Source organism: Mixophyes fleayi, chromosome 7, assembly GCF_038048845.1.
Source record: "Mixophyes fleayi isolate aMixFle1 chromosome 7, aMixFle1.hap1, whole genome shotgun sequence".
Lineage (NCBI taxonomy): Eukaryota > Metazoa > Chordata > Amphibia > Anura > Limnodynastidae > Mixophyes > Mixophyes fleayi.
In genome coordinates, this window is record NC_134408.1 from 49,745,429 (window position 1) to 49,760,854 (window position 15,426).

Below are 15,426 nucleotides of genomic sequence, written 5' to 3' on the forward strand. Positions count from 1 at the left end.
TAGACCAAAAGTGTAAACCAAATAATCTTTGCCATGATTATACTTCAAGCAATTAGTGTTCGACCTATCATTAAATGTGTTCTCCTATTTATTTTTAACCTACTGTGTGTAATTTAGACAAGGAAATTAATCTATAATAAGGTCATAACTATCTTATGAAACTTGCTTTTAATTACTGAATACCAGGGGGTAAATGTATTATGGTCCGGTTTTGTCAACTCGCGGGAGTTCAGCGAGTTGACAGCTAAAATTTAAAGCGGCGCTGGCCTGTAAAGGCCTTGCCTTTACAAGCCATTGAAAAGCTTGCATCTTGCACATTTGAACAACTTGCATCTGTATTTAGAGTTGCACGTAACTTTCAATTGCAGCCCCATGAGCTTGGAGGCGGATCAGGGGCACTAATGTTTAAGTGAAGTACAATAAGGGCGTGGTCAAGCACACTCTTTTGACATGTGTCTTTTTTAAATTACATGGATTTTAAAAAATGTTAGTTATGAGATTAAAATTTTATCCTTACTTATGATGGGTCCAAGTTTTGATTGATGATTGTTGATGATTGTAAAGGAGTGTTTGCTGTATGATATATATGTCCCCCCTGTGATTATGTCATCACGTGAGTGGGGGTGGGAGTTGATAATACACCAAAACTACATGAGAATCACTCAGGATTCTTGTGTAGACTCCCTGTTGCCTGTGTATCCACTGTATATGGCGTAATGCATATTGCCCAGGACTGTACAGGCACTCTAATGTGTAGGTTGACAGAAGTCAGCATGTATACAATGAAACTAACTACTTACAGAGTGTCCCTGTGTGTGCAATGATGTCATCACATACAACTGGTGGCAAGAGAACCTGGTGGGTTTTCGAGTCAGGACTATATAAGTCCAGACAAAAGACTCCAATGAAATTTGCTCACTGACCTACAATTCCTTGGACACAAGCATCTCCCTCCACTACAGAAACTGGTTAAGTACATGTACCTGTCAGCGCCTGCAGAGTCGGCGAAACAGGCGGCATTAGATGCGCCTGACCTGCCATCTCTATACAGTGTAAATAAAAGTGGGCCCCCACCAATTTCATAAAAAACCAGCACTAGGCAAAGCAGTTGGGGCTGCTGGCACTATAGCAGCGGGACTCGCAGCACGGAGGTCTCCCTGCCATAATGACAAACCAACCCCAAACGGTTCAGCTGTAATGCCGCCGGACCCGCAGGCTCAAGTTACACTAGCGCCAAAGCTGGTGCAAGTGATACATCTAAAAAACAAGGTTACTTGTTTGGCTGCGTACACTCGAGTTTGGCACACCCCTACTGTACACTGACTGAGGGAGAACGCCCCTTCCCTGCTCAGGACACTCACCTTAATCGTCAGCTGTAGTAAGTACCCTGTCGGATGGAAAAGGGCTGCTTTATCGCCTGTATCTGATGGTTCTGAGCATGCGCAGAATGATACGCATTTGATACGCTCAAAATAAGCAGATATGTGCCTTGATGAATCAGGCCCATAGTGTTAAAATGCAGCTAAAATAAATTTCACTCTAACAAAACCCCTAAATCTTCGAGGGGGTCCTAGGTGACCCTCAGCAGTTCACTTCAAAGTGAAAGTTCCATACCAACACTTCTGTCATGGTATCAGATGTTAGAATAGACCTCGAACCCTGCACAGGTGATGACTAACCTACCAGAGGTGCGGAGTCTAACGGGAAAAGAGGTATTCACCAAGGATCCCGGCAAGGGGATATTGGCTTGGTTGCTCTCTAACCACAGGTCGTAGTCCTCTAGGAGGCACATAGCAGGGTACAACAACCCGGACACAGATGAGACGAGAGGCTGAGCTGGAGCTCCGGAAGGTAAGTACATAGATAGATCTGAGGAATGAGATGGAATGGTAATAGAGCACAGGTGCACAAAGATCCTAATAGGTAAAGGAGCACAGGATTGGAGCTGATGCACAGTGTTTTGAGGAGCAGGGCGCAATCAGGGTTTCTAGTCTACAAACAGAATCAATGATGATACACAATGCTCTGCAGACTAGTTATAGCTCTTGATCGTGGAATAGATAACACAAATATAATGGAGACTTGGAAGCTGCAGGTAACTGAAGCACTGAGGTCCTGAAAGGCAGTATAGCCTGGAAGCAGGATCGGTGATTATGCGCAATGTGCTGCAAGTCTGCCACAGGTCTTGATCATGGAACAGGTAACACAAATACAAATGAAAGGTGGAAGCTTCAGGTAACTGAAGCGCTGAGGTCCTGAGAGGCAGTATAGCCTGAAAGCAGGTTCGATGATGATACGCAATATGCTTCAGGTTTGCCACAGGTCTTGATCGTGGAACAGGTAACACAAATACAATGAACAGGTGGAGGTTGCAGGTAATTGAAGCGCTGAGGTCCTGAGAGGCAGTATAACCAGGAAAAATATTGATGATGATGATATGAAATGGGCTGCAGTTTTGCCACAGGTCCTGATTGTGGAACAGGTAACACGAATACAATGAACAGGTGGAGACTGCAGGTAACCAAAGTGAATGAATGAATAGTGCAACCAGCAAGTAATTTAGGAAATCACAGACTGATGTAAATTTTGTTACGTTTAAATTGCATTTAAACCCAAGATTAGAGAATATTACATCCTGATGGTAAACATTGAATGTAATATCTCAGATGTTGCGTGTCAGAATCTGTATAAAAAGAGCTCTGTTTGACCATGTAGTATTCCATCTGTAACTTCTGAAAATCACTAGTGTGTAACTGTCCTTGTAAGGACTACTTTAGCTAATAAAACATCTCTGCTTCAAGCTCCTGCTTTGACGCCTACTTACCGGCTGTAATTCCTGTTCCTACAGAATAGACCACTCTAATTCGTTATCCAGCTGTTCTAAAGTTGGGACCCAGCATCTAATAACAACACTCTGCCCGCTACCCTGCAGCTCTGGCCAGTTTGGTAGACATGGGGGGGGGGGAATATGAGGGAAGAGGTCAGGGGTACTAGACCAGGTGCTCAGCAAGGGGGTACACTAGCAACGAGAGTTACCCAGAAGGAAGCGGCTCTAGGCACCGGTGAAGGAGCCTAGTGGCGACAGCAGAGCCCTCATACTGTGTTTAGAAGGGCACAATTGGGATAAAGAAAGGAGACGGTGGCATGGCAAGCCCAGCCGGTCCACGACTTTGTGGCATAGGAGGCATAGGAGGTCCAGCCTGTTTCAATAAGTGTTGTGAGATGTCAGTGTAGAAGGGAAAAGTGATAAGTCAAAAAGTTCCACTATGTACTATTGTCCACAGGCATCTCACCTATGGACCACATAGCCTCTATACCATATGACAGGGTGGCAGTTCTTCCACTGGGAACATATAAAACCTGATGATGATTGTCACAGCATATGAAACCAAACATATTATATCTGTCATTAAGAATGGACAGTAACAGGTTTTCTTTCTGTCTGTTGTACTCACACATATAAATCATAGAAATGTGTCTTATCTGGTAGGAGCTGTGGCGGCCGCGGGCACCACCGCGACTCACTTCCCCCTGTCTTTGGAGTCCAGGCCGTCTCCATGACGACCGGGACATCACTTCCTGTATTCGGCCTGACCATTGCCAGGGCAAAGGCCTGAAGCCGAAATGACAGTGCGGCAACACAGGGCAGCTGGGCGCGCGTCTCCAAGCCTGCGGTCTAATTAGACCTTCATTAATTAATAATCATTCCCTGTGGGTGGTTACAGGACAAAGCCCTCCCTGCTGGTTATATCGTGGATTCTGCCTGTTGCTGACCTGCTCCTGTCCTGTTCCTGCTTGGTCCCAGTTTCCCTGTGGATACTCTGCCTCTTTACTATTGGACCTCCTGTTATGACCTTATTGCCTTGTTCTTGGATTCTGCTGTCGTGCTGGTGACCCTGACCCTTTGGCGTGTTATTTGACCATTCTACTTGCTTGTGACCCCTGACCTCCGCTTTTGTCTGACCCTCCGCTAATATCTACTCAGCCTCCTCTGACCTGCCGCTGCGGTGTTGTTAACGAACTTGCACTACGCTAGGAGTTAAGTCCTGGGGGCATCCGAGTACTTGTGAGCTCATAAAGCTCTACGGGAAAGGCGGCTGCTATAGGTGAAGACCTCTGTCATCTGTTCTGCAAGTTCGTTATCAGACCGGCAGCCTAACACTATCATGGTAAGCAAAGTTACATTGGAGGAAAATATACCTAATAAGAGATCCACCTAATATCATCCATTTGCTGTTTATTAGTATCAATACATAAAATCATTAAATGATTTCTGCACTGTAACATGAACTTATATTACATAAATAGATCTATAAGTTAATAGAGGGCTATTTACTAGCTTTACTGCATAACAAACAGCAATTAATCCATCAAGCATTGAGCAATCTAGTGCAAATTAGAAGCTACAAATGTGTTATATGTTAGATGACAGGTCCACTATAATTTCATTTTGGCTGAATATCCCCAACTGTAAAATTGCAAGCTATATTAAAATAATTTGTTGCAAGCCTGCAATACAATTGCCTGAGACTGACTTCACATCCTACCTAATAATATTCCACCTAGAGCAGTTATGGGCAGCCTGAAACACTTCGGGGTCACATGGTGCAGCCCTCTTACCTTCGAAAGAGCAGCACATTACCCCTAATCTCATTAATAAGGTAAAACCGTACATTTAATTGAAGGAAGAGACACTTATCTGTAACCACATAGCAGCGGGCAGTGTTACAGATATAACAAACAAATCTGACAATAAAGCAGGAAGGAGCTGGAGGCCGCAGGTGAAGGCACAGAGGATGTGGCCCTAGGGCTGCCTGATATCCATCACTGGCCTACAGCATAATGTGTTAAAGGCCCATTAACCCATCTTTAGTCATGGTTGTGCTATCAGTCATTAGTGTTCACAACCACAATTAGATGGAAAATGTAAGTGTTTAAATCCTGTTGACCAAACTCAAAGTCCCAGATGTTCTGATTTCCGAGTAATATAATGTAAGACGTTATGCAAATGCAAATGTTTGATTCATGTCTGCACATATCTAAATACTATTAAAAGACATGAGCGGACATGAGAAAGTATGTAGCGCATGACAGAAACACAGCTGTATATTGTTACCACTTCCTGTTTCGGTCACAAACCTATTGTAACGTGTGACACTGACATTTAATAACAGTAATCATTTTAACTATGTATTCTACTATATTTCATGATGGAAATCTCCTCTTCTTACTACAATTTACTACTTTCTTTTAAAAAAAAAATCTTAAACATTTAAGCAAGTTTTCAAGTAACTTTTATCATTGTAGATAAGTGATGGGCAAACCGATACACTTCAAGGGCTGTAGGTGCGCCCCCTCTAACCTCCAAAAAAAGCTGCACTTTACTATTCATCGCAGTAATAACTTAAAATAATACATTTAATGAAAGAATAATAAAATATCAGCTGGCATTTAAATGTAAGTGTTGCAAGCTGTAACAAACAAATCTGAGCATTCAATGTAACGTCTGTGTGACCAGATTAGTTTTGAGAACTGCAGTTTACCATGAATGATTGTATTGAGTATTGCTGGAGACCCCCCCCCTCCACCCATGAGATGTAGGGGCTGGGACTGGGCCATTTAATAACAAGACTGGGTATAATGGTCTGACAATAGACAACTGAATTGAATAAAAGAGTATCTAAAATAAAAAAAAATCTTCTTTCTTGATAGTAATGTAAATGAGAAAAAAAACCCCTCAAAGAATCCCCATAGAAAAAGCTTGTGGTTGGCTAGCAGTGAAGGGGAGTCCCAGTTAATCCAAGCTTTGATCATTTAGTGGCAGTTAATATAATATAATGAGAGGGTAGGTCATTTTTATGGAGATTTGGGATTTTTCAGTGTTATTTTTTTTACCTTACTTGGACAAGAAAATACTTGTGTGTCATTAATTTTTATATTATTTTGGTATAATTTTCATAGATCTCATAAAGGACTCCGGTCATTTAATCTGGGACCATTGGAGTGGAGAACATGCCACTCTAGGAACGCCAAAGGCCCCACCGCCCAGAAGTGAAGGGAAGAGTTGCAGCACTTTTCAGCACAGGGTAGGTAGCTCTGGGAGGTGGGGGGTTGGCATGCTGTTATTTTGCACCTTCCCACACAGAGGCACTAGCCCTGGGGCTGATTTTCTCTATAGCAAAGGAGCCCTATGGTTGTGGTTTATACTGGTAACCAGCCCAGGCTGTCTAGCACTGAGGCTAGTTGAGGATGTAGAGTGTCATATGCTGCTGGTTTTTAAAGTGTTCATTAGCTGCAGCCTCTGTGATCTAAACAGAGGTAACTGTCAATCACTTGCAGCTCTTCGCTATTCAGCACACTCTGTTTTTTCAGCACGTGATTGAAAGTTACCTCCGCTCAGACTACAGATGGTGCCAATTCATTAATCTAAAGATACTAATTTTATTCACAAAACACAGTACACATGTGCTGCATGCATTACATTCATCTGACACATGTAGTATGAGTATTATTATTATCTTTAGTTACACCTGCTAACATATTGTGCAGTACTGTACATTGCAGGGGCTATGATACAGAAAAATGGCATACAAATACAACCACATGAAACAGAAGGTAAAGATGGCCCTGCCCAAATAAACTTACAAACTAAGGGGTGTGGGAACAATTGATACATAAAGTAGTGGAATAACAATGGTAGGTGGTGATATGGAAAGTCTGTGTGGCTGCCTTAAGGCAGCAATATCAACTGGCAATATTAATGTACCCATTGGCAACTGGCATCTTTGTGCAGCTATCGGTGATGTGGGAGGATGGAATGAGACAGTGCCAGGTACGGATATGACAGATGTAGAATTCCTAAGAAAGTCGGCTGCTGGCAATCATGGCTGTCCTTCACCATTTATCTTAACTGAAACAGCTTCTGACTCTGGAGAAGGCTTTTTCTTTTGTGTTGTATGTGCACTCTCGTGGTTATCTGCCAGCTCAGTGTCGCTGTGTGCCCTGTATTTTTCTTTGGGTTTTCTCTATTTTGACTTGATTCTCTCAAAGTGTCATCTGGGGGTAAATGTATGAAAGTCCGTTTTTTTTCATCTAGCGGGTATTCGGCGACTTTGCAGCTACAATTTAAAGTGGCGATGGCTTGTAAAGGCAAGTTTGCCTTTACAAGCCATTGCCGCTTTAAATTTTAGCTGCAAAGTCGCCGAATACCCGCGAGATGAAAAAAACGGACTTTGATACATATACCCCCTGGTGTCAGAAAACTGTATTGCAGGAAATGTCAATATGGTTTGGGAAACACATTTGACCCAATGCAATGTGAACAATAATTAAATCACCTAGCGATAAAGGACAATTTGATGTGCACTACATCTGTACCTGCATATAAGAGAGATATTGTAGCTACAAGCCACAAGAAAAGTGGATAGAGTGGACATATCAGCTCATCAGTGAAGAAAAATAGTGAAAACAATTCTCTGAAACATTAGACTGTCCTGGAAATTAGATGCAGTTGGCAGCTACATACACAACATGTATCTGGGACAGCCTTAGATATCACATTGGCATATCCCTGGCTAATTGAGTTCTCAACGCAAAATAGCTGCGGGAGACATTGGGTGTTTACTAACCAAGGACAACTGTGAAAAAAGGATGCAAGAGGGTTGAAAAAGGTTGTAATCTACCTGAAGAACAAAAACTAGAATAGCCTATTTTGCCTTGTTACACTGAGTGAGTTTTGCTTTACTCCCATGCAATAACACATCCCCAGAAACCTTAAAATTAAGCGATGGCGTGGAACATGTTATTGTATGCTGACAAACTCACTTCACAAGAGGATGTAACTCCAGCCACAGTATATATATATATATATATAAAACTTTCTCATTCTTACTTCCACATCTTTAAAATAGTTTAGACTCGTAATAAGAATTCAGTATGTGATTTTCAGTAGTTTACTTTTGTCACACGTTATGTTGCAGAAAGTCATTGGTTGTACAGTGTGCTACATTCAACACTATGTGAACAAGACAATAAACAAAGTTAAGTGGAGATTGGTATATTTCTTAGGAACCCGTAGGCAGATACTTACTATGGGTATGGCTGCATAAGTTCCAACTGTTCGTGTATATATATATATATATATATATATATATATATATATATATATATATCATGTCCTCTCGCCAACTCAAACGTAATATTTCTAAAACAGAGTTAATAATATTCCAACCCACCAACAAGAGCATACCTGACATTTCTGTTGATAACATGACCATAAATCCCACCCCACAAGCTCGCTGCCTAGGTGTAATCCTTGACTCACACCTATCCTTTGTTCCCCACATTGACTTTATATCTAAATCATGCTACATACATCTCAATTCGCACATATCTCACGCAAGACACTGCAAAAACCTTAATTCATGCACTTATCATCTCCCGCATTGACTACTGCAATTCCCTCCTTACTGGTCTTCCCAAAAACAGACTCAAACCCCTACAATCTATTTTGCACGCTGCGGCAAGACTGATTTTCCTTGCAAATCGTTTTTCCTCTGTTGAATCATTCTGTATGTCTCTACACTGGTTGCCTGTTTTCTACCGAATCCAATATAAAATACTTTTACTAACCTACAAGGGCATCAACAAAGCTGCACCAACATACATCTCCTCTCTTGTCTCAAAATATCTCCCAACTCGGCAACTCCGTTCTACACAAGATCTGTGTCTCTCATCCACCCTCATTACATCCTCCCATTCCCGGTTACTGGACTTTTTTCGGGCTGCACCCACTCTATGGAATTCTCTCCCTCACACAATAAGACTCTCCTCTGGTCTTCAAACTTTCAAGCTTTCTCTAAAAACCTACCTGTTCAGACAAGCTTATAATATTCCTCAACCACCCTCTTAACCTTTAGCCTGTTACCGCCTGTTACACAATTTCACACAAGACAACTACACCCGGACCAACATTGTTGTGTGACAGGATCATTTAGCTTATAAGTCACTTTTACCTTTGCAGTCTGGCTGGGCCAAAATGCAAAATGTAGACTTAACCTCATGTGTCAATCTCCCATTGTCCCATAGATTGTAAGCTTGCGAGCAGGGCCCTCTCACCTCTTTGTCTGTTTCACACAGTTTTTATTAGTTTATTATGTTTGTCCCCAATTGTAAAGCGCTACGGAATATGTTGGCGCTATATAAATAAATGATGATGATGATGATGATATATATATATATATATATATATATACATACACATATATATAGATATATACACACATATATATATATATATATATATATATATATATATATTTTAGAGATGCTCAGGCCACACCCGAATTTAGGGGATCCGAGTACCAAGCCGACTCTTTCGTGCTTTTTCGGAATCGAAAACAAGGCAAAACGTCATCGTTACGTCGTCGGATCTCCAATCTCACGAGTTTTGGAATCTATAAATACCGACCTCCACGGCGATCTAGCGCCATTTGAGAGAGGGACACAGAAGGGGTAGCACAGAGTGTAGAGCAGTTGGGCAGGCAAAGTTATAGAATTGAAAGAGGAGGGTGGTAGCAGTGTAATCAGGAGAGCTCCATCGCTCCATTGCTAATTCTCATTGCAGAAAAATACAAATAATAGAGCTTACAGGGTTGATGTAATTCTGCAGTCCAATTCTACTGTGTTATATAGGTAACACACAGAAAGGAGAGCTCCAGTGTTTAATCTCATTACAGAAAAATACAAATAAAAGTGGTGGCAGGCTACATGTAATTCTGCAGTCCAATTCTACTGTGTTATCTAGGTAACACACATAAAGGAGAGCTCCACTGCTAATTCTCATTGCAGAAAAATACAAATACTAGTGCTGTCAGGGTTGGTGTAATTCTGCAGTCAAATTTTACTGTGTTATATAGGTAACAGACAAAGAGTAGTGCTCCATTGCTAAGAGTCATTGCTGAAATACAAATAGGAGGGCTAGCAGGCTTGTCTTCTGAATTTGCAGGCAAATTCTACTGCGTTACATAGGTAACAGACAAAGAGGAGTGCTAAGAGTCAGTGCTGAAATATAAATTATAGGGCTGGCTGGCTTGGTCTAAATCTGCAGTTACATTTTACTGTACCATAGCTCACTCAGAAACAGGAGAGGTGGCAGAGTTCAGTGCTGAAACAGAAATTGTAATATTAGGGCTGTCAGTGTTCTTCAAAGTCTCCAGCAACATTGTATTGTGCCATAGCTCCTACAGAAACAGGAGGGGTGACACTGTTGTTGTCACTCTCCAGTCTCAGTAATGATGATATTAATCCCTCTACCTCATGTGCTAAAGCCTATGTTCAAGTGCCTAGTGGTTTTAAGTCAGGGAAACAAAAATTTTAATAAAAAGCTTGTTCCTTTTTAAAGAAAAAATAACCTCTCTAAAAAAGGTGAAAGTTTACTGTTGAAAAACATAAAATTGCCAAGATGCCATTCTACCGAAAATATTACCAGGCATACCAGCATCAGGTAGCTCCCTTCTCTTAGCTAGATTTCAGCACCTGCAATCTACACTGTCATCATATTCACCCTCATCATTGCGTACATCTTCCTCAAACAATACTAATTCATCCACGCTGGACTCCACCATCACAGAAGTCTGTGTACTTTGATGTAATTGCCGATAATGGCCTTCCTCATGGAATTTGTAGTTCATTTTATGGCAGAACTGTCACAATTTTTGGGCAATTCTTTTAGAGCAAAATGTTGTGCTGACTCATCTGCATCACCACTGGGTGTCTTGTGAAAGCTAAGATTTTTCCTAGAACCAGTTGCTAGAGAAACTGAAGGAGGAGACATCATTACAAGATGTTGATAGCTCTTTGATCCTGGTGAAGCGAATGAAGTACTTAATCTACAATTACAATATAGTTAGCGGATTTGTTTAGTTTAATTCCCTCCTTCAATTTCTCTAGCTGCTTCTCAAAAACTATAATTAAGGCAATCACTTGACTCAAGCTAACCGTGTCTGCAATTTCTTCACAGTTGACTACTTCGCTGGACTAAAGTACATTCCCCCTCAAATTCTAGTCTTCTTGCAGCTGCTGCATTCTCCTACATGCTGTTGCACAAACCCGAAAATGACCCAAAATTTTTCAGGACACAGACAGCATCTCCTGCATGTCACTGTAATTTTTAAAAAGTTCTGTACCATCAAATTGATTGTGTGAGCAAAACAGGAAATGTGATGGAATTCCCCCCACTGTAATGCTCTAACAATATTGGTGGCATTATCAGAAATCACATATCCTCAGGAGAGTCCAAGCAGGATAAGCCATGGTGCAATGACATCCCTTAGCTTTTAAAACAGGTTGTCAGCGGTATTACTTCTGACCTGCGCTTTGTCTCGTCTCTGACTCCTGCCTTCAAGACTTCTCCTGTGCTGCTCCCCACTTATGGAATTCCCTACCACGCTCAATCAGACTTTCCCACAGCCTTCAAATCTTTAGATGCTCTTTGAAAACCAATCTCTTTTTTAGAGGTGACCTTATCCTCGATAATACTATTGACACTAATAATAATATATATAATAACAATAATATGCCTCTTAGTGAAGCAGATAATACACAGCGTAGCCTGCCTCAGAAAAATGTGATGTACTTGGGTATATGCTGCTGCTGTTCCTGCTGGTGAAGGCGAATCACCGATCCATTAGGCTGTCACAGTCATATAATTTTTAGTTTGCCCAGTTCTGCTTGTCCCCATATCTGTGGTTATGTGTACAGTGGGTAGAATGGCATTTTGTAGCCCAATAATTCAATTTTTACGAACCTTCTGGTAGAGGTGAGGAATAGCTTTTCTAGTAAAATGGTGTCGTGATGGAATTTGGTACCGGGGACACAAGCTCAAGTAATTGTCTAATACCAGCTGTATTAATAGTGGATATTGTACATATATCTAATACTAGCATAGTCCCCATGGCGTCTGTGATCCGCTTTGCGACTAGGTGACAGCTTTCTTACTTTCTTCCTCTAGCAAAGGATTTTTTAACAGTCAATTGCTGTAAACTGTTTCTTCTAGGTTGAAGATCCACCCCCAGCAGCAGCAGCAGCGGGACTGACGCTCAATAATTCTTCAGAGGAATCATGGTTAGTGGAGGAGTCATCTAGCCTTAGCAACTTGGATGCAGGACTAACTCCCATCACTTGTGAGGATATTGATGATGAAGGTGTTGGGGGTGTATATTGCAAGTGCTGGGATCTAGATGAGAGAAGGGAGGTAGATGATGCTGGACTGCTTGTTGTTATTTTTTAAATATAAGTTTCTGATTTTCCCAACAGCTTTCCATGAACTCGCTTCAAATGTCGTAACATGGATGAGGATCCTTGATGGTTAAGGTCCCTACCTCTACTGAGTGTGGCTTTACAAATGCTACAAATGGCTAAACAACTGTTGTCAGGATTTGTGTAAAAATAATTGCACATAGAAGAGGTGGATTTTTGGTCTTATGCCCGGGCATGATAATGGCCTTTTTCTTATCACTGGTAAGAACTGCTGCAATCTTTGTTTGAAAACGAATGAAAATAATATTGTGACCTGTGAGGTGGTCAAAATTGACTGCAAATGACTTTAAATTAGTGTTAGTGAGGTTAATAATAATGTAGGATCAAAAAAATAGCAAAATTATGTGATTTTAGCATATTTTAGCAATTTCTCTAAAAAAATACAGATCCAAAACCAAAACCAAAACACATGAAAATACGAAGCTAATCCAGATCCAATACCAAAACCAAAACCACTTCATGGGGGTCAGTGAGCATCTCTCATATATATATATATATATATATATATATATATATGACACAGACATGGACACCTGGGGGTAAATGTATACTCCGGTTTCTTCAGCTCGCGGGAGTTCAGCGAGATGACAGCTAACATTTAAAGCGGCGCTGCCTTTTAAAGGCAAGTTTCCCTTTACGAGGCAGCGCCGCTTTAAATTTTAGCTGTCATCTTGCCGAACTCCCGCGAGTTGAAGAAACCGGAGTATGATACATTTACCCCCTGGTCTTTGATGTACATTTGGACTATTATCTTGCTAACATTAAAACTTTAAAACTTAAACTAACTTTTTGCCAATGGATTTTCCAGGTTCAATTCTCAAGAGTTGTGCAGCATTCCGTGAAGCCAGGTACACCATAAAATATACAAAATCTCTACACCTATTGTTTTACTTAAACAAGTGTGTTAGGGGAGTATACACATCAATTCACACTGGGGAATGTCCAACACATCCGCGTGCTGACCCACCCCCGCATAGCCCCCCTTGAGACACCCCATTTTGTGTCTCATGCACCAGTAGCACTTGATATGTGTACAGCAGAGCAGCAGTGAACAGGATATAGCTCCCATTTTACCCACTGCAGGGCAAAGCTGTCCATGGGATGGATGGCTTGACCGAGTACTCTAATCGAGACTATCCACCCAAACCAGGAATGTTGGGTGGTTTGATATAGGTGGATGAGTTCTAAATGTGACAATGTAGGAAGTGTAGGTGTAGGCTTTAATATGGTGGTAAATGAACTCCATATTCTATAACAAATACCACCATTTTACCTCTGGTGGTGCTGGCATTTAGTGGTGGTATTTTTGTAAAAAAATATTCTGACAATATAGAGTTAAGTTACCACCATTTAAAGACAGTTACCTCTAAGTTTTTTCATCCCCTTTTAAAGAATAACAAAACTAGCCTAAGAAGACATTTGGGAGGTATGCGTAAAATGTCTGCAAGTGATGCAAAATTCTGTAAAAAAAAATAAAAATAAAAATAAAATAACTTTAAGATGAATTAAAATATAGAAATGTTTTTAATTCAAAAGTTGTTTTTAAAAAATATAAGTAAATTGAAAAAGAAAATGTGTTTAATACAATGCATCTAGTTTATTTTAGTTTATTTTAATTGATTGATTTATTTATTTTTTGCAGTTTTATTCTACAATATATTAATTATGGAGTATCATTTTTGCCATTTTTTTTTTTTAACTTAGACCATCTGCCACTATGAAAGTTTTGGAGTTAACCATGAACAAATTATGTGTGTCTTTTTAACATAATTCATTCTTGTTAGAATACTTTATTTTCTTCTGTTTTCCTGAATGTTTTTCTTCAACCTGCTATTAATGATTTACAGTTGGCTAAGTAGAATGCAATTACTATGGCAACCATAGTCGCAATTTATATGATACAATGACGGTAGAGGCTTTGGAATGCCCCACTTCACAGCATGCACACTCATAGTGAAGTACCCCCATCTAGCCTTCATGTGACCACTGATGAGCTTTGTGAATGACTGGCTCAGACTAAAAGACAATGTTACATACTCCTCTTGAACTAGCAGAAACCAAGGCTTTCAGATGACACTTGCATTTTTACATATAAATAAACCACCGCAGACAGGTTTAGAGAGGAAAGACTGGGATATAGGAAGATATCATAGAAAATTACTTCAGCTTAATTTTCCAAAGGTACTAAACATTTTACAATAAAACAAAACAGCTAAATAACTTTTCAAAGTTATGGTCATTTTTACAGAATAGCCCCCATGCACTCTACAAACACTGTACAGTATGAATGGGTATTTAAAAAGTGTATAGACACTTATCCTAACACTCCATTCACTACTCACCTGCAGGGGCAGACTGGGCTGGGGGTCAGAGGGGCATTTGCCCCCTGGATCTGTCCCATAGTGGGCAACCTTGGGCTGCCTGCATTCTGTTTTCTTTAAAATGTTTCTAATAGGCTGCTGAGTCGAATCTTGCCCCCTGGGCTAAACTTTGCCAGCCCTCCCCTGCTCACCTGTCTTACAAAAAGATCTATAAACATAAGTAATAAATGGCATCAGCGAGTCGATTGATCCAGAGAACTAACCCAGCTGCCATCATTGGGTCAAGAACATCTGTGTTCTTCTGGATGAACACAGGCACAATTTGTAAAAGTGTGAACTTGCTGTACTTTCATTAATTCAGCCTCACTAACTATGTAACCTGTGTGTCAGTTCAGGAGCAATTAAACACTGCTATTAAAATAATAAAAAAGTAAAAACACTCACACACACAGACAAACACACACACGGATGCACACACAGAGACACACATACACACACACAGACAAACACACACACACACACGGATACACGCACACATGGACAAACACACACACGGATGCACACACACAGACACACACACGGATGCACACACACAGACACACACGGACAAACACACACACATGCATGCACACACACACACAAAGATGCACACACACACACACACACACACACAAACAAACACACATACGGATGCACACACACACACACACACAAACACACATACGGATGCACACACACACACACAAACACACATACGGATGCACACACACACACACACACACACACA

The 15,426-nt window shown here is 40.8% G+C and overlaps 1 protein-coding gene across 2 annotated transcripts in view; it reads right to left on the reverse strand.

Moving 5' to 3' along the window:
* Nucleotides 1-15,426, reverse strand: part of CIITA (class II major histocompatibility complex transactivator) — a 97,173-nt gene that overhangs the window by 35,209 nt on the left and 46,538 nt on the right. The window lies entirely within an intron of this gene.